The sequence below is a fragment of the Plecotus auritus genome (genome assembly GCF_963455305.1).
Source record: "Plecotus auritus genome assembly, chromosome: 2".
NCBI classification, from domain to species: Eukaryota; Metazoa; Chordata; class Mammalia; order Chiroptera; family Vespertilionidae; genus Plecotus; species Plecotus auritus.
Window position 1 is genome coordinate 114,565,664 of NC_137771.1, and position 19,069 is coordinate 114,584,732.

General features: G+C 38.9%; 1 pseudogene across 1 annotated transcript; it reads right to left on the minus strand.

Moving 5' to 3' along the window:
- Positions 1-11,069: 11,069 nt before the first annotated feature.
- On the minus strand, positions 11,070-11,585 carry LOC308241940 (dnaJ homolog subfamily C member 24-like; annotated as a pseudogene). Its single transcript has one exon. The product of its transcript is annotated as a dnaJ homolog subfamily C member 24-like (transcript).
- Between the last annotated feature and the right edge of the window lie 7,484 nt (positions 11,586-19,069).

Sequence of the window (19,069 nt, forward strand, 5' to 3'; positions counted from 1 at the left end):
ACAGTAGACTAGTAGAAGCGAGGACCAAATTAGTGAGTAGGAACAAAGGGCAGAGAAACACACCCAATCTGAACAGCAATTGGAGCAAAAAATTTGAAATCAGGAGGAGAGCATAAGGGAGCATTGCAATAACATGAAATGAAGTAACATTTGTATAACACGAGTGCCAGAAAGACAAGAAGAGGAACAAGGATCAGAACACCTATTTGAAGAAATAATGACAAAAAACTTCCCTGATTTGGGGAAGAAAAAAGTTACACAAGTACAGAGAGTCCCAAACAAGATAAACCCAAAAAAACCCACACCAAGATAAATCAAAATTACAATGGCAAAAGATAATGACAAAAAGAGAATCTTAAAGCCTGCAAGAGAGAGACAGAGAGTTACCTACAAAGGATCTCCTATTAGATTATCAAATGATTTCTCAACAGAAAGACATCAGGCCAGAAGGGAATGGAATAAAGTATACAAAGTGATGCAAAGCAAAAGACTGAATCCAAGAATACTCTATCAGGAAGGCTATCATTCAAAATTGAAGGAGAAATCAGGAGTTTTGTGGACAAAATAGGCTAAGGGAATTTATCACTACCAAGCCAGCAAAGCAAGAAATGCTAAAAGGACTGTTGTAAAAATAATAAATAGAAAGAGAAGAACGAACAGAGGCATAAAGAATTTAAATGGCTACAAACAAGTACTGATCAATAATAACTTTCAACATAAATGGACTAAATGCTCCAATTAAAGACATAGACTGGCTGAATGGATAAGAAACTATGACCCATCTATATGCTGTCTACAAGAAACCCACATCATAACAAGAAACTCACACAGACTGTAAGTGAAAAGAGGGAAAATAATTTTCAGGAAAATGAAAATGAAAAAAAAAAAAGTTGGGGTAGCAATACTTATATCTGACAAAATAGACCTCAAAGTGATGGCCATACCAAGAAATAAGGGCACTTCATAATACTAAAAGGATCAATACAACAAAAGGATATAACTCTGGTAAACATATATGCACTTAAAGCAGAAGCACCAAATTACATTAAAAAAAAACAACTTCTGAAATGTATCAAGGGGGAGATTGAAAGCAATACAATCATAGTAAGGGACTTCAATACTCCATTTACATCACTGGATAAATCCTCTAGACAAAAAAAATCATCAAAGAAATAGCAATCCAAATGACTCACTAAATCAGAGGGACTTAATCAACATCTTCAGAACATGTCACCTCAAAGCTACAGAATATACAATCTTCTTGAGTGCACATCAGACATTTACAAAGATAGACCACATACTGTGACACAGGCAAAGTCTATTCAAATTCAATAAGATTGAAATCATATCAAGCATTATCTCAGATCAAAATGGCATAATATTAGAAATGAACTACAATAAAAACAATTTAAAAATTCAAACTCTTGGAGCCTAAATAGCATGCTATTAAACAATTACTGCATTACCAAAGAGATAAAAGAAGAAATAAAAATAGCCTTAGAGGTCTATCACAAAATAAATAAAATAAAATAAAATAAAATAAAATAAAATAAAATAAAATAAAATAAAAAATCATAATAAATTATCTAACTCTACAACTGAAAGAATTAGAAAATGAGCAACAGAAAAAGCCCAGACTGAGCAGAAGGAAGGAAATAATAAAGATCAGAGCAGAAATAAATGACATAAACACCCCAAAAACAAACAAACAAAAGAAACAACAACAATAATACAAAATATCAATAAAACTAAGAGCTGGTTCTTTGAAAGGATAAACAAGATTGATGAACCTCTAGCCATACTCACCAAAAAGCAAAGAGATAGGACCTAAATAAACAAAATCAGAAGTAAAAGGGACAAAATAACAACAGACCCCACAGAAATACAAAGGATTGTAAAAATATACTATGAAGAACTCTATTCAAACACACTTAGAAGAAATAGACATATTCCTAGAAAAATATGACCTTCCAAAACTCAATCAGGAAGAATAAAAAAATCTGAATAGGCCATAACTATGGAGAAAATTGAAGTAGTAATCCAAAAACTTCCAGCAAACAAAAGCCCTGGGCCAGACAGCTTCACAGGGCAGTTTTACCAAATATTCAAAAAGACATAAAACATATCCTCCTCAAACTATTCCAAAAAATTTAAGAGAAAGGAAAATTTCCAAGCTTTTTCTATGAAGCCAGCAATACCCTAAACCCCAAACCAGATAAAGACACTACAAAGAAAGAGAATTACAGGCCAATATCTCTGATGAACATAGATGCTAAAATTCTCAACAAAATTCTGGCAAATCGGATCCAGCATTACATTAGAAGGATCATACACCATGTCCAAGTGGGATTTATTCTAGGGATGCAATGATGGTACAACATCTACAAATCACATAAACAATTTGAGAAATAAAATTCACAAAACCATATCAATTGATGCAGAAAAAGCATTTGACAAAATCCAACACCTTTTCTTGATAAAAACTCTCAGCAAAGTGGATATAGAGGGATCAAACCTCAATATAATAAAAGGCTTATATAACAAACCTACAGCTAACATCATACTCAGTGGGCAAAACCAAAACCATTTCCCCTAAGAACAGGAACAATACAGGGATGCCCATTCTCACCACTCCTGTTCAACATAGTACTGGAAGGGCTAGCCATAGTGTTCAGATAAAAAAAAAAAAAGAAATAAAAGGCATACAAATTGGAAAAGAAGAAGTAAAACTGCCATTATTCGCAGATGACATGACATTGTACCTCATAGACTCCATCATAAACTACTAGATTTAATAAATTAATTTGTCAATGTAGCATGATACAAAATTAACACCCAGAAATCTTTGGCTTTTTTATACACCCTTAATAAATTCACAGAAAGAGAAACAAAACAACAACAAAAACAATCCCATTTACCATTGCAATAAAAAAATTAAGATACCTAGGAATAAATTTGACTAAGGAAATAAAAAAGAACTGTACTCTACATTTAAAAAGAGATAGAGGAAGACATAAACAAATAGAAGAATATACCATGTTCATGGTTTTGTGGACTCAACATCATTAAAATATCCATACTATCCAAAGCAATCTATAGATTTTATGCAATCCCCATTAAAATACCAATGGCATATTTCACAGACATACATCCAACTCTCCAAAAATGTATATGGAATAAAAAAAGACCCCAAATAGCTGCAGCAATCTTGAGAAAGAAGAACAAAGTTTGAGGGAGGGATCACAAGACCAGATTTCAAGCTATATTGCAAAGCCACTGTTCTTAAAACTGTCTGGTAATGACACAATAACAAACATATAGACCAATGGAAAAGAACAGAGAACCCAGAACTTGACCCAAGCCATTATGCTCAATTAATATTTGAGAAAGGAGGCAAGAGCATACAATGGAGTCAAGACAGTATCTTCAATAAATGGTGTTGGGAAGATTGGACAGATACATACAAAAAAATGAAGGTAGACCACCAACTTACATCATACATAAAAATCAACTCAAAATGGATAAAGGACTTAAACATAAAATGGGAATCCATAAAAATCTTAGAAGAATCCAAAGGCAGCAAAATATTGACATATGTTGTAGCAATATCTTTATCGATACACCTTCTAAGGCAATGGAGACTAAGAAGAAAATAAACAAATGGGACTATATCAAAATGAAAAGCTTCTGCACAGCAAAATAAACCATCAACAAAACAAAAATAAAGCCCACTGCATGGGAGAACATATTTGCCAATGTTATTTCAAATAAGGGCATAATCTCCAAAATTTATAAGGAACTCATACAACTTAACAAAAGGAATATAAACAATCCAATAAAAAAATGGGCAAAGGACTTAAATAGACACTTTTCTAAAGTGGACATACAGAAAGCCAAGAGACATATGAAAACATGGTCAAAGTCACTGATCATCTGAGAGATGAAAATCAAAACAACAATGAGGTACTATCTCACATCTGTCAGAATGGCTGTCATCAACAAATCAAAAAACGACAAGTGCTGGGGAGGATGTGGAGAAAAAGGAACCCTCATACACTGTTGGTGGGAATGCAGACTGGTGCAGCCACTGTGGAAAATAGTACTGAGTTTCCTCAAAAAACTAAAAGTGCAACTCCCATTTGACCCAATAATCCCACTTCTACGAATATATTCAAAGAAATCAGAAACACCATTCAGAAAGGATATATGCACCCCTATGTTCTTAGAAACACAATTTATAATTGCTAAAATTTGGAAACAGCCCAAGTGCCCATGAGCAGATGAGTGGATTAAGAAAATGTGGTACATGTACTCAATGGAATACTACACTGCTGTAAAAAGGAAAGAACTCTTACAATTCACAACAACATGGATGGACATGGAGAGCATTATGTTAAGCAATATAAGCCAGTTGGAGAAAGAGAAATATCACAGGATCTCACTCATTTGTGGACTATAATGGAGAACATAAACTGATAAAGAAAAATAAATCCAGAGATAGAGAACATATTGTAAACTTCAGAGAGAAGGCAGGGGAAGCTGGGTGGTGGTGTAAGAGATCAACTTGGGGCCACCCAGCAGGAGCTACAGAATGATCTTCAGATGGCTGCTACTTGTGTGAGCTTAGAAGTGCTCAGAAGAGGCCAAGTTGTGAACCTTGGCAAGCTGCTGCTAGTGCCAGGCCTGGCGCCACTTATCAAGTGGTCTGGGGCACACTCAATCCAGCTGCTACTTGTTAGAGAGATTTTAGGAAAGTCTAACCCAGGACAGTCCATTCATTTAGAAAATCCACTGCAAATGGCTTGGGTGGGGTTGCAAGTTGAGTGGGACCGGGTCTCAGGGAATCCCCAGGGTGGGGTGAACAGTGTGAGCCAGGTAGATGGAGACTCAGATATGGGAACTACCTTTCAGCACTGTGGTGGGGGAGGTTTCAGCAGAGGAACAATGACCTCTGCCAGCACTTTTGTCTAGGAGAAAGCTGCCCCCAAGTTCTTGCCCTGCCGCTTGTTCCTCCCCATATGTCCCTGGATCCTTTTATGCCCCAGCCACTGGAGCTCAGAGGGAGTAAGTCTGAGTAAATTCATGTGCTGTTTAAGAGGAACTGCCTGGGATTCCAGCACCCTCTGTGTCATGCAACCTCAATCTCTGATGGCTTTTACCCCTCAAAGTTGTGGAGATTTATCTTCCAAGGACTGGAACCCTGGTTTGGGGGCCTGGTATGGGGAAGGGACCACTCACTCCTCAGGGAAACACCTCCACAGCCAAGAAATTCCTCTTGATTAAAAACCTGCCACAGGTGGGTGTCAGACCAGTTAGTTCCATGCCTCTGCCCATCCTATCAGTCTTAGTATGGTTTCTTTTTAAACTCTCTACTCATAGGGCTTTTATTCCATAGATTTCAGGCAGTTCTGAATGATCATTGCTCTATATTTTAGTTGTAATTTTGATGTGGTTGTAGGAGGATGCAAGTACTGAGTTTATCTATGCCACCATCTTGGTTCCTTTTCCCAGAAACCAAGCATTGTTGACATGTCCTCTCCTTTACCTTCAACATCATATTATCACTAAATCTCATATGTTAAATCCATTGACTTCTCTCAATCACCCACAAGTGCCACCACCTTAGTTGAAACAATCATCATGTCTCCTTAGATTAGTCTAATAGACTCCCATAATAAGTATTCCTCTAATTTCCTCCCACAAACCCCTTTTTTCCATTCATTTAATTTTCCACATAATAGCAAGTGCCATATATTTTTAATGCTTTCTGGATCATGCCATTGCCCTCATGCAAGCCTTATAATCTTTTAATTATTTTTATTTATTTTTCTTATTATTGAATTTATTGGGGTGACACTGGTTAACAAAATTATACAGATTTCCGGTGCACAATTCCACAACACATCATCTGTACACTGTATTGTATGTTCACCACCCCAAATCAAGTCTCTTTCCATTACCATTTAGCTGCCCTATACCTTTCTCCACCTCTCTTCACCCATCCCCCAGCAATCACCACACTTTTGTCTGTGTCCATGAGTTATTTCTCTTTTCTTTTCTCTTTTGCTCAATTCCTCCATACCCAACACCTAGTCACTCATCCTCCCCAACATTATATTTAAAATACAATCCAAATTCTTGTCCATGGCCAACATAGCTTTCTATATTCAGGCTTGTTTGATTCTCTAAACCAGGGGTCCTCAAACTACGGCCCGGGGGCCACATGTGGCCCACTGAGGACATTTATCCGGCCCGCCGGGTGCTGCTGCCTGTCCTGCTTAGCAGCCGACTTGTCCCGGGCCCGCAGTGTGCATAGGAATTTGTTCATAGTTTTTTTTGTTTTGTTTTTTTTTTTATAAACTATAGTCCGGCCCTCCAATGGTCTGAGGGACAGTGAACTGGCCCCCTGTTTAAAAAGTTTGAGGACCCCTGCCTAAACTAATTTTGCATTACTGAATCTCTATTCTCTGGACACTTGGCTTCTCTCTGTTTATCAAACACAGCAAGCTCCTTTTCAAGTTAGTTTTAATGACCTTTATTCCTTCCATTAAATTTCTGCAAGTCTCAGCTTAAATGCATCCTTCCCCAGAAAGAACTTGATTCCCGAATTCAAACCACATCTCCTTACCATAGCATTTCATTGGGAACTATTCATTTTCTTTCATAGGACTTATCACCCTTTTTCATTACTTGTTTATTAATGGTACTGGAGGACCGGTGCACAAAATTCATGCATGGGGGGGTGTCCCTTAGCCCAGCCTGCATCCTCTCCAATCTGGGATCCCTAAAGGGATGTCCGACTGCCCATTTAGGCCCAATCTTACTGGTGGGATAGGGCCTAAACGGGCAGTCGGACATCCCTATCACAACCTAGGACTGCTGGCTCCCAACCACTTGCCTGCCTTCCTGCCTGATTGCCCCTAACTGCTTTTGCCTGCCAGCCTGATCACCCCCTAATCACTCCCCTGCCAGCCTAATCAACACCTAACTGCTCCCCTGCTGGCCCGATTGCCCCTAACTGCCCTCCCCTGCTGGCCCGGTCATCATTAACTGCCCTCCCTTGCCAGCCTGGTCCCCTAACTACCCTCCCCTGCCAGCCTGGTCGCCTCCAACTGCCCTCCCCGGAAGGCCTGGTTGCCCCCAACTGCCCTCCCCTGCAGGGTTGGTCCCCCCCAACTGCCCTCCCCTGCTGGCCTGGTCACCCCCAACTGCCCTCCCCGGAAGGCATGGTTGCCCCTAACTGCTCTCCCCTGCAGGCCTGGTCCCCCCCAAATGCCCTCCCCTGCTGGCCTGGTTCCCTGCAACTGCCCTTCCCTGCAGGCCTGCCCCCCCCCCTAACTGCCCTCCCCTGCTAGCATGGTCTCCCCCAACTGCCCACCTCTGCTGGCCTGGTCACCCCTAACTGCCCTCCCCTGCTAGCATGGTCTCCCCCAACTGCCCACCTCTGCTGACCTGGTCACCCCTAACTGCCCTCCCCTGCAGGCCTGGTCTCCCACAAATAACCTCCCTTGCAGACCTGGCTCCCCCCCAACTATCCTCCCTTGTAAGCCTGGTCCCTCCCAGCTTCCCTCCCCTGCAGGCCTGGTTGCCCCCAAATACCCTCCCTTGCAGACCTGGCTGCCCCCCAACTATCCTCCCTTGTAAGCCTGGTCCCTCCCAACTGCCCTCCTCTGCTGGCCTCGTCACCCCTAACTGCCCTCCCCTGCTAGTCTGATCACCCACAACAGCTCTCCCCTGCAGGTCATCTTGTGGTGGCCACCTGTGTCCACATGGGGGCAGCCATCTTTGACCACATGGGGGTGGCCATTTGTGTTTTGGAGTGATGGTCAATTTGCATATTGCTCTTTTATTAGATAGGATTATTAAAATAGTATTTCAAAACAGAACCCACCCATTATCATTTTTTATCTTTGTTTTTAACAATTTAACATAAGAAAATATATATTCAACAAATTTTAACTTGATTTTCAAAAGTAATTACCAAAGTTGAAATATTTCTTGTAACTTCTTCAGACTACTTCTCTTCTATGAATGATTTCTTTTTGAGGTATACTGTGAGAAGAGAGGGAGAGATTTATAAATCTATTTAGTTTTAAGTTGCTGAAAAAATATGTTTTCTGGCTAAATTCTGGCTGGATATATTTTCCTTTAAGATCAAAAATCCTTTTTATCTCTGATTATTACATTTCACTCACTGACAATATGCATAATCTTGGTATTCTAGAATTTTATAAAGGTCATTCAAATATGCTTTCATCAGGCTTTAAACACATACTCTTTTATGGTCTTCATTATTAATAATTGCAAAGGTGTGATGGTTTATGATTATTTCAGACAAACAATGAGGCCTGTTAAGGAATATGGGTTGAGAAACATTGAGTGAGTACAACTTCTTAGGATTAAAATATATGAGAATAGATTTGGTTAATTTTAAAGGATATGTTTCTTTTGCTTACAATGTTGGCAATATTAAGAACTTTGTTTTTAGCTTTGAGAAAGATGGAAACTTTTTTACATATTTTATTTAAATACAATTTTAATAGTCTCCTTAATTCCTGTTATTTGGAGGTTATGTTAATATCCCTGAAAAATTCTTTTTCACTAAAAGTGATTGAGAATATTTGGCTAGAACCAAGTACATTACATTTCTTCCTACTCTTTTAATAGTTGGTGCCATTAGTGTAACAAATGTTTCTGACTGATATAAACACCTGACACTGTACCCAGAAGTTATTAATAAGAAATTGATGATTAGTTTTAAAATTCTTTTGAGAATTGTAGATTCTGATTAATTTTCACAGCCAATGTATAAATAGGTATACACTTTTAACTTTTAAAACTATATACCATTTATATTTTTGGATGAAAAAGGGGTCACATACCAAACCTGACAAACTCAGGGGAGGCCAGCATGGCAACCCTTACAAACTGAGAGACCAAAAGTAACCACATAGATGGTCTAAACTTAAAACTTTTTAAGCAAAAGTGAGTCATGGTGGCTAGTTATGTCCTAGGTGGGTATCTTCCTTGACAAAGGTTAATTTTTACCTTAAGGGAGCCTGTCTATTATCTTCTTGCAACTACAATTACATACCTTTGGAATGTCAGAGTAATCCCCTTTATCCAGACCCTTCAGGGCACAATCTTCCACCAGAACATGAGGTCACAGACCTCTCCTTATTATCTTGTTGGCCAATTACCACCTTTATGTGCTGTAAATGTTAATTGTTAACTATCTTATACCCACCAATGTAAAGGAAGTATGTATCTATCCATTTTACTTTTTATCCAATCTCGGAGATGTCCCTGCTTAGTTTGTTGTTGTTGTTGTTGTTGTTGTTGTTGTTGTTGTTGTTTTACAGTTATTTTTTATTTTATTGTATTTTTTGTTTGCTATATTTACAAAGTCAGAGTAGAAACTAGTCTTATAAGTCCAAACCAACAATAAATGCAAAGATTCAACCTAATAAAAAGCTGCTAAGTCTCAAACTTGGTTCACTCATTTGAAAATAGTTTCAGCCCAGCTAGTGTAGTTTGGTGGTTGAGTGTCGACCTATGATCTAATAGGTCATGGTTCGATTCCCGGTCAGGGCACATGCCCAAGTTGCTGGCTCAATCCCTGGTGGGAGGTGTGCAGTAGGCAGCTGATCAATGATTCTCTCTCATCATTGATGTTTCTGTCTTTCTCTCTCCCTTCTTCTCTGAAATAAAAAATGTATTTAAAAATATATATGTATATGTTTAAAGATTCAGTGATCCCATAAAGGATTCCTTTTCAAATAAAATTCAAATTGTTTCAGACTTACACTGTACATAGAATGTTAAATATATAGAAAAATAAAATCTTTACAGTTTACTATAATCAGTAATGATACATTATAAAAGCTCATTTCATTGTACTAGCAGTGCAATGGTTCTTTATTCCTAAATATGGGCATTAATACTTTATCTTAGCACTCTGAAACAAAAAGGAAAGTAATGTACTTGTTTCAATTATTTTTTTCCTAAAGCTACCATTTCCTAAATTATATTTAAAGTTGAAGATGGCAGTGATCAAGAACCTTACTCCCTTTAATACAACCACTTGAAGGCTTTGGAAATATGGTGGCAGGACTGAAGTCATCTTCTCCAAAGCTATTCTTCCTTCTACAGTCCCAAATTTGTCTTCCTTATTAACTTTGAAATAACCTCACGAATATCCATAGTCAGCCTTCAAGATGGGAGGCTCACATATTATTCACACATATTGTAATTTAACTCTAATGACCTGAGATTTGGAAATAGTTGTACAATAGACCTATAAATTTGACAGCTAGAAATGTCATGTTACCTCAGAAACTCAGTAACTATAAAGGAATATGATGGTATTGTGACCCATTAAAAGAGGAGACATGCTTATTTGAAGAAACAAATCAATAATAAAGTTCTCAAATAGGAATTTTCTATAAATAACTTATAATTCAAGTCTTTTTTTTTTTTGGCAATCTATAAATTATCCCATATAATAAAAGCCTAAAATGCAAATCAACCTAATGGTGGAATGACCAGTCACTATGATGCGCACTGACCACCAGGGACAGACGCTCAATGCAGGAGCTACCCCCAGCTTGCAGGCCCCAGGCCAGCCAAGGCTGGTGCTAGTGGGGGTCCCCCCAATTGCCCCACTGGTCACCCCACAGAGGGAGGCGACTGGAGGTGGTGGGAGTCGGGGCTGGCCAGTGGGTGGCTCCAGGCCAACCAAGACAGGTGCCAGCAGGCACCCCCTCGCCCCGTTCACCCCACCAGTCGCTCCACAGATTGGTCCTGATCGCTGGCCAGGCCTAGGGACCTACTCAGGCACGAATTTCGTGCACCAGGTCTCTAGTAAACATATAAAGAGCTAAATTTATTTTCTATTAATGTGGGTTACACTTTGCTTGACAAGCTTATATTTTCTTTGCAAATAATAGAGCTGACAAAGTTTCCTTTTTTTATCAGCTTTAGACAGTTGCTTGAATGTATAAAGTTGTAATGGACTTTCCTCAACATGTCTGAATATACAGTTAAGGGGTTCCATTTAGTGAACAATTTCAGCTACAATGGAGGAGTTCTATAATTAGTGAACATGTATCACAAGAAATCAGGGTAACTTCTTCGGCTTCATCCTTGGAAACCCTGTATTTTCCACCACAACTGCAACTCAGAGAGTAAGAGTGATCATCTTTGTTCCAAGACATTTCTTCAAGATATATTTGAGCATCTACTGGTCCCATATTTCTTAGATCATCTTCATGCCATTGCAGGTCATACTCTTTCTTTGTCTCTTCATTCCCTAGAATTTTCCATGCCTGATCAATTTCGATGAACTTCTGTATACATTCTTCCACTGTTCCTGGAGGCACATCTGCACTTTGTTTGTTTGATGATACATTAATATGAGTTTCTGATACTTTTGTTTTAGGTCAGCCATACTTGCAGATGGGTTTGCCCCCAGAATGCTGTACCAATCCTTTTTTGGTATCTGCCCAAAAGCCATCATCCACTGAACAAGTGGGCTTTCTCTGATCAGCAAACTTCATAGAGGCGTCAGAACATACTCCTCGCAACCAGTCGGCCAAAACTCGGATGGAGATGTCCCTGCTTTGCTTTTGCCTGCCTCCCTAATTCATCATCAATGGGTTCATGTAACCACCTTATATCTTCTCCTTGAGTCTGATGTATAAAATAAGTGGTAAACGGCCATTTTCCAGAGCATTTTCTCAATCTATTAAGATTTTGCTTCCTGGCAATTGTCATCAGTTTGCCTCAAATAAACTCATCAAAGTTCTTTACAGGTTTGGATGTTTCTTATGTCAACACTATTGGCCCAGTGCATGAAATTTGTGCACTGGTGGGGGGAGGTGTCTCTCAGCCCAGCCTGCACCCTCTCCAATCTGGGACTGCTCAGGTGATGTCTGACTGCTGGTTTAGGCCCCATCCCACAGGAAAGCAGCAGTTGGATATCCCTCTCGTAATCCAGGACCACTGACTCCTAACCACTCACCTGCCTTCCTGCCTAATAGCCCCTAATTGCCTCTGCCTGCCTGCCTGATTGCCCCTAACCCTTCTGTCTGCCTGCCTGGTTGCCCCCAACTGCCTCTGCCTGCCTGGTCTCGCCCCCAACTGCCCTCCCCTGCCAGCCTGATTGCCCCCAACTGCCCTCCCCTTGCTGGCCTGGTTGCCACCAACTGCCCTTCCCTGTCGGTTTGATCTTGCCCCCAATGGCCCTCCTCTGCCAGCCAATTTGGTTCTGATTGGTCAGTTTCTATGCCAGTTAGCGTCAAAAGCTCCACCTCCTAAGTAGCCATTGGCTCCTCACAGTTGACCCAGATTTGGTTCTGATTGGTCAGTTTCTATGCCAGTCCATGTCAAAAGCTCCACCTCCTAGGCAGCCATTGGTTCCTCACACTTCACCCAGATTTGATTCTGATTGGTCGGTTTTTATGCCAGTCAGCATCTCTGGGCCTATCAATGGGGCCTGATCAGAAAGGCGGGGCTAATCCGCAGCCCCTGTGGAGGCCCGGAGAGAAATGGAGGCACAGCTGCTGGCCAGACTGGGAGAAAAAGAGAGAGACAAGTGCTGATCAAAAGCTACCACAGAGGCAACGGATCAGTCTCTGATTCTCTCTTCAGGCCTCTCTCTGGACCTGATTCGCAGCCCCCTCAGCAGTCAGTTCTGGGGCACTGTGCCTGCAGTGGAAGCCACAGCAACCCAGTGCTAACTGCAGGACTGACTTCCAGTTGGTCGAGCCTTGGTCATTACAACCCAGGGTTTTTATATATTAGGATATTGTATGAAAATTTAGTTGTCATGCAATTTTCCAACATAACACAATCAGTAGTCTCTGCCATTGATAGAAAATGCTTTTCTATAAATACATGTATATACATGTCTCAGGCATTAACAAGGTATTTTGGTGAAAAAGTTTTATTTAGAAAGACAAGGTGACTAGAGACTGAATAACCAGTAAAATACCTTTTAGTAATTTTGTTCCCCTTCTCTGTCGTTACTGAGTCATAAATTTCAAGTTTAGCTTCCTTTCTAATGAAAACCAGTCTCTGTGATAATGTTTAGCTCTTATGTATACTATTTTTCCAAGGAAAACATTAAAATTGTTCTCATATGTGTATTCACCCATAATGTCATTATCTCAAATAAATCTCTTCTAAGAAAATAAAGACCATCCCAAGACTTCCTGGACATAGCATAGGTTTTTTACATTTTCAAATTTCAGTTGTCTTGAGAAAAAATGACTCATTCTATTGCTTAGTGTTAAGCAATAGACATATGCTAAGACATATTCTGAAAATATTCAATCTATATTTTTTAAACAGAGTATCATACTGATATTTCCTATGGGGAGTAGGCCAAGTTCACATTGGTGACTCTTAAAATGTTCTCTGTTTCTTGAATCTCTTCCAAATTTCCTTCCTCTGCTCTTCTATGTGTTACTCACCCAACAGCACAGCCAAACAGGACTTCTTTATGTTTCCTACAAATACCTCTCATGCCCTGCCTTTGTGCCAATATTTTAACAATTTCTTCAATATAATATTTTTTCATTATTCTTATTATTCCTATCATATTATTAATATTGTTCCTCTTGAAATTGTTCTTCACTTCCAAATAGCTCTCAAATGCCATATCCTTCCTGAAGATTTTCTTGCTTTCTCCTCAATTACACATGACTGGTACATTATATCACTTTATACTTTTTACCCTTCTATTTACATATGACACTTTCTACTTTGTACTACAGTAGTATTTTTATCCCTGGCTTTTTCTTTTTATTAAATTATAATATATTTGAGGTCAGAGGACAGATACTATTCAACTCTGTGCCCCTTGTAGCCACCATTTAATAAATATTTGTTGAATTAAAAGCTTATTTGCCAAAGTAGTAGTTCTCTGGGTTTCACATAAATAGATAATCATTGATGGTAATACTCAAGCAATTGATACCATGGTATAGTGGAAATAAATATAAACATAACCTGGAAACTTTTGGAAATATAGACTCTTAGGACCCCCTCAGCCCCACTCAATCAGATTCTGCATTTTAAAAGGATCCCAGATAATGTTTATGTGCCTTAAGGTTTCAGAAACACTATACAAAGTTCATATATTTTAAATTCAAAAGGACTATGTGTGAGTCTAGGCTTCAACATTTGCTGGCTAAGGCTCATTAAGCAGGCTATGAAGTCTCAATGGATTTAGTGTTGGGTGACTGATGGAAACAGGGGAACCCAGGGAGCACACAGTAATCAGAAAAGGGAAAAGCATTTATGCAAAGATATATAAGTACTACAATGATGCAAAAATGAAGAATCATTTAATATCAAATGTTATATTCTAAATGTTCAGAATCACTGTGTACTTTAAGTACCTTGTGAAAAAGACTGCTTATCAGGGTGTTCTACTCAAAATTGTACATAGAAGTCATGGAAATATATAAGAAGATGTCTATAATTGATGAAGCTATGTTTTTATAGAAAAAGACTGAATTGTAGGAAAATAGGGATTGTCAAATGAAAGAAAAAATTAAAGCTATTACAATGGAGTGAGAATTTATATTGGTCTAAACAAAGGAGGGGTCAGTAGGAGTGAAATAAGGGAATAGATTTGAAATACTTTGATGCATTGGCATTAATAGATTGTGAAGATTAGTTAGATGTGAGCTATGGAGTCTTAGAGATCATTAACTGAAAGAACAAATACAAAAGGTAAAAGAAAGAGAGAGGGTGGAAGAAAGCCATATGAACCCAATCAGCACCATGAGACAAATTAGATTTTAAAAGACACCCAAGATCTCAGAATGCAGGAGGGTTGGGGGACAGAAAGAGATTAACCCAAGACCATATATATGCATAGACAATAATGTGTTTCAGTACAGACAATAATGTGTTTGAGGCCTGGGGTGGGACAGGGTCTGGGTGGAGGGGAACTAAGGGTGAGAAAATGGGGAACATCAGTAATACTGACAACAAAAACAACAACAACAAAAAAGGCACCCAACATTGAGATTCACACATTTACATAGGAAGGCCACAATTTGAGAAGTGATGCAGGACATAGATTTCAACTCACAATTCATACTGCTCACCAATATCCAGTTCCGTTGTGCACATATGAATATGATCCTGGAAAGGAAGATACTGAAGGTTACTTCAAGGTTCTCATGACTATCCTTTTGATGACCAGAGAAAAGCGAAAAAAGCATTAAATACCTGAAATCATTTAAATGAAATGTTAATAGGAAAGACAACTTAATGAATATTTCTTCAACCTCTCCCTAAAAAATGTTATCATTGACTACTCATAGCTATGTATGCAGAATTGTTGAAATCATCTTAAATTCTATATGCTTTCCACTTATTGTTAAATCCACTGCAACAAAAACAAACTGACATATGTAACATAAAGACTTTCTCATAAAAAAAAAAAGACTTTCTCATAATTCTTCCTAATTACCTATTTGGATGAGGTGTGGTTGGTAAAAATTTGCATTGGATAAAGTTTAGGGTCAATTGGAACCAAATAAAATGAATAAATGAAATCTCTTAAAATGAAAACATTTTTATTTGGGATAGTAGTATTGCAAATATTTATATACATATAAGATTGTGAAGAATCAAAATTTAAAAATAGCATATTAAGAGATTAGCCAAACAATATATAAGCATAGCTTATGGACAGACAACAGTGTGATGAAGGTCAGAAATGGAGAAGGGGGAGCAGTGGGGAAAATGAGGAACGTCTGTAATAGTGTCAACAATAAAAATACCATATTTTAAAACTAATCTTTTTCAAGAAAATTCCTGAATATAATATAATTTTAAAATATTTTAGGGAATAAGTGGATGCTACATAGACATGCTCCCAGGACCAAACTAGTATTGTACCTAAAATAGAAAAATAAAATAAAATAAATAAAAAACATCCTGAATAAATAACTGAAGACTAGCTAGATAACCCTGGTAACCAAGAAACCATAAAAGATCCCAAATATCTGCAGCAATCTTGAAAAAGAAGAACAAAGTAGGAGGGATCACAGTACCAGATGCGTGCCTGTGCAGAGCACTAAACTTGTAAAAAACACTTTAGCACACCTTCCCATGTCTGCTTTATTGATTGAGTTGTATGTTTAATAAAAGTTAATTATGTATGGGCCCAAAATATCTATTTCAATTTGGCTTGTTACTCAACTCACATAATTTAATTAAATATTTCATAACCCAGTGGAATATGAGTGCAAAGAGAACATTTTTTTTTTCATGGAAGTTGAGTATTTGTCAAAGACTGGATAAAGACCAATGGCTGAAAAACATTGTTGTTCAGTAAGATCTATTTGAGATAATCAATAAAGGCTAGATATCATTTTTAATCCAGAAGAAGCCTGAATTTAGATTACTTGAAATGTATTTTTAAATTGTTGCTCCAGTTCAAAGACAATGAAACCAGGTATTATAGATAATGCAAATGGGTTGATATTTATTCAAAAAAGATGTTGGCATCTTTTAGCATGTTGGCATATTCATTTATAAATAAAACAAACTTTTCTACATGTGTATATTTTGAATCAATTTTTTATTTAAATTCTTTATTGTTTAAAGTATTACATATCTCTCCTTCCCCCACCCCATTGACCTCTGCCTGGCCACTCCCATCTCCCAGCACATGCCCTCATCCCCCTACTATCTGTTTCCATTGGCTTTGCTTATATGCATTCATACAAGTCCTTTGGTTGATCTCTAACTCCCCCACCCCCAGCCAGCCTCCTACACTCCCTTGCCTTTCCACTGAGGTGTGACAGTCTGTTCAACACATCTGTATCTCTGGATCTATTTTTGTTCATTACATCCCACAAATGAGTGAGATCATGTGGTATTTATCTTTCTCCAACTGGCTTATTTCACTTAGCACAATGCTCTCCATGTTCATCCATGCTGTTGCAAATTGTAAGAGTTCTTTATTTTTTACAGAAGCTGAGTATTTAATTGTGAACATGTATCACAGGTTTTTAATCCACTCATCTGCTGATGGGCACTTAGCCTGTTTCCAAATATTAGCTATTGCAAATTGTGCTGCTATGAACATAGGGGTGCATATATCATTTCTGATTGGTGTGTCTGTTTTCTTGGGATATATGCCTAGAAGTGTTATTACTGGGTCTAGAGCAGGGTTGGGCAAACTTTTTGACTCGAGGGCCACAATGGGTTCTTAAACTGGACCGGAGGGCCGGAACAAAAGCATGGATGGAGTGTTTGTGTGAACTAATATAAATTCAAAGTAAACATCATTACATAAAAGGGTACGGTCTTTTTTTTTTATTTCAATAGTTTTATTCATTTCAAACATTTTAACAAGAAGAATGTAAACACTAATTATTATAATTTAAAACTTCAAAAAATGGAGGAATCATAGCACAATAACATACCTTATATTGAAGATGGCAAAGGCAAAATAAAATTGCCTAACAAAGGAAAGGTACAAAAGCCTTTCAAATTAAACTTAAATATAATAAAATAATTTAAACTAAAACAAATAGAAAAGAACAAAATGTGTAAACAGTAAATTAAACATTTTCTTTAGTGCAACTTCCAAATTATGCCCGGGACGTAGATGTAGATGGCAATGTAGACTGGGTTGAAAGGTTTTTGGTCTTTAAAACATCAACTTGAGTGGGAACAGTGTTGTTGGTCTCCTTTTTAGCTAATGCTCTGATACTGTGCTCTCCAGGGGCGTGTCTCCCTACATCACCACGATAACGTGTCTACGCATTCCCAGGGTGATGTCGGGGGACGCGTCCACAGGCATTACAAGGAGCCTCTGGAAGATTGAGAGGTTGTTCCTTCTACTGAATGATTTATATCCGCCCACTCAGAAGGAGCTGCGGCCGTGTTTCCCGACGTTGCCATGTTAACACTGCTGCTGGTGAAGGAGCGGAGGGGAGAGCAAGAGAACCCTCCGCTCTTCCGGCTCCGCGGGCTGGATAGAACAGCCGAACGGGCCAGATCTGGCCCGCGGGCCATAGTTTGCCCACGGCTGCTCTAGCCACTGAGCCAAACCAGTTAGGGCATATTTATTATATCTTGGCGGACTTCTTTTGACAAGTAGTCACAGGAGAGTTACAAATCGTCCAGAATCGTTATCAGTGAGAGATTGGCATGATTTGCATTTTGGAGCATATAATTCTAATAGAATTTCAGACAAAGTGGAGTGGAATTGTACATTTATAACCTGACTCCCTTTCATCTGCAGTATTGTGGGCATTTTTTTTCCCAAAATTTTATTATTTTATTGATTTTTAGAGAGAGGAAGGGAGAGAGAGTGGAAGGGGGAGAGACAGAGAGAGAGAGAGAGAGAGAGAGAGAGAGAGAGAGAGAGAGAGAGAATCATTTATGTGAGAGAGACACATCGATTGGTTGCTCCCCACACTCGCCCCGACTGAGGATCAAACTGGTAGCCGGGGTATATGCCCTGACAGGGAATTAAACCTGCCACCTTTTGGTGTATGGGTACACGCTCCAACCAACTGAGTCACACCGGCCAGGCTGTGGGCATCTTTTTGATTCAAGTATCCTAGAGCCGTGGTTGGCAAACTGCGGCTCATGAGCCACATGCGGCTCTTTGGCCCCTTGAGTGTGGCTCTTCCACAAAATACCACGGCCTGGGCGAGTCTATTTTGAAGAAGTGGAGTTAGAAGAAGTTTAAGTTTAAAAAATTTGGTTCTCAAAAGAAATTTCAATCGTTGTACTGCTGATATTTGGCTCTGGTGACTAATGAGTTTGCCGACCACTGTCCTAGAGTGTCAGAGCTTCTAATGGCGTCACACACTCTGTTTCACATTTTGGTGCTGCACCAGCATTATTCAGGGCAGGTGTGAGTCCCAGCTCTCCTGGAACTGCTCAGCTCTGCACTCTGGACTGTCACCTGGCCTTGTCCCGATTGCCCAGCTATGTCACGTGGAACATTTGAGCGTTGGTTACCTGTGGTGGAGGCTGTGATCCTGAGGTTGTTGGTCTTCCAGGAGAATTCCACATCATGAGA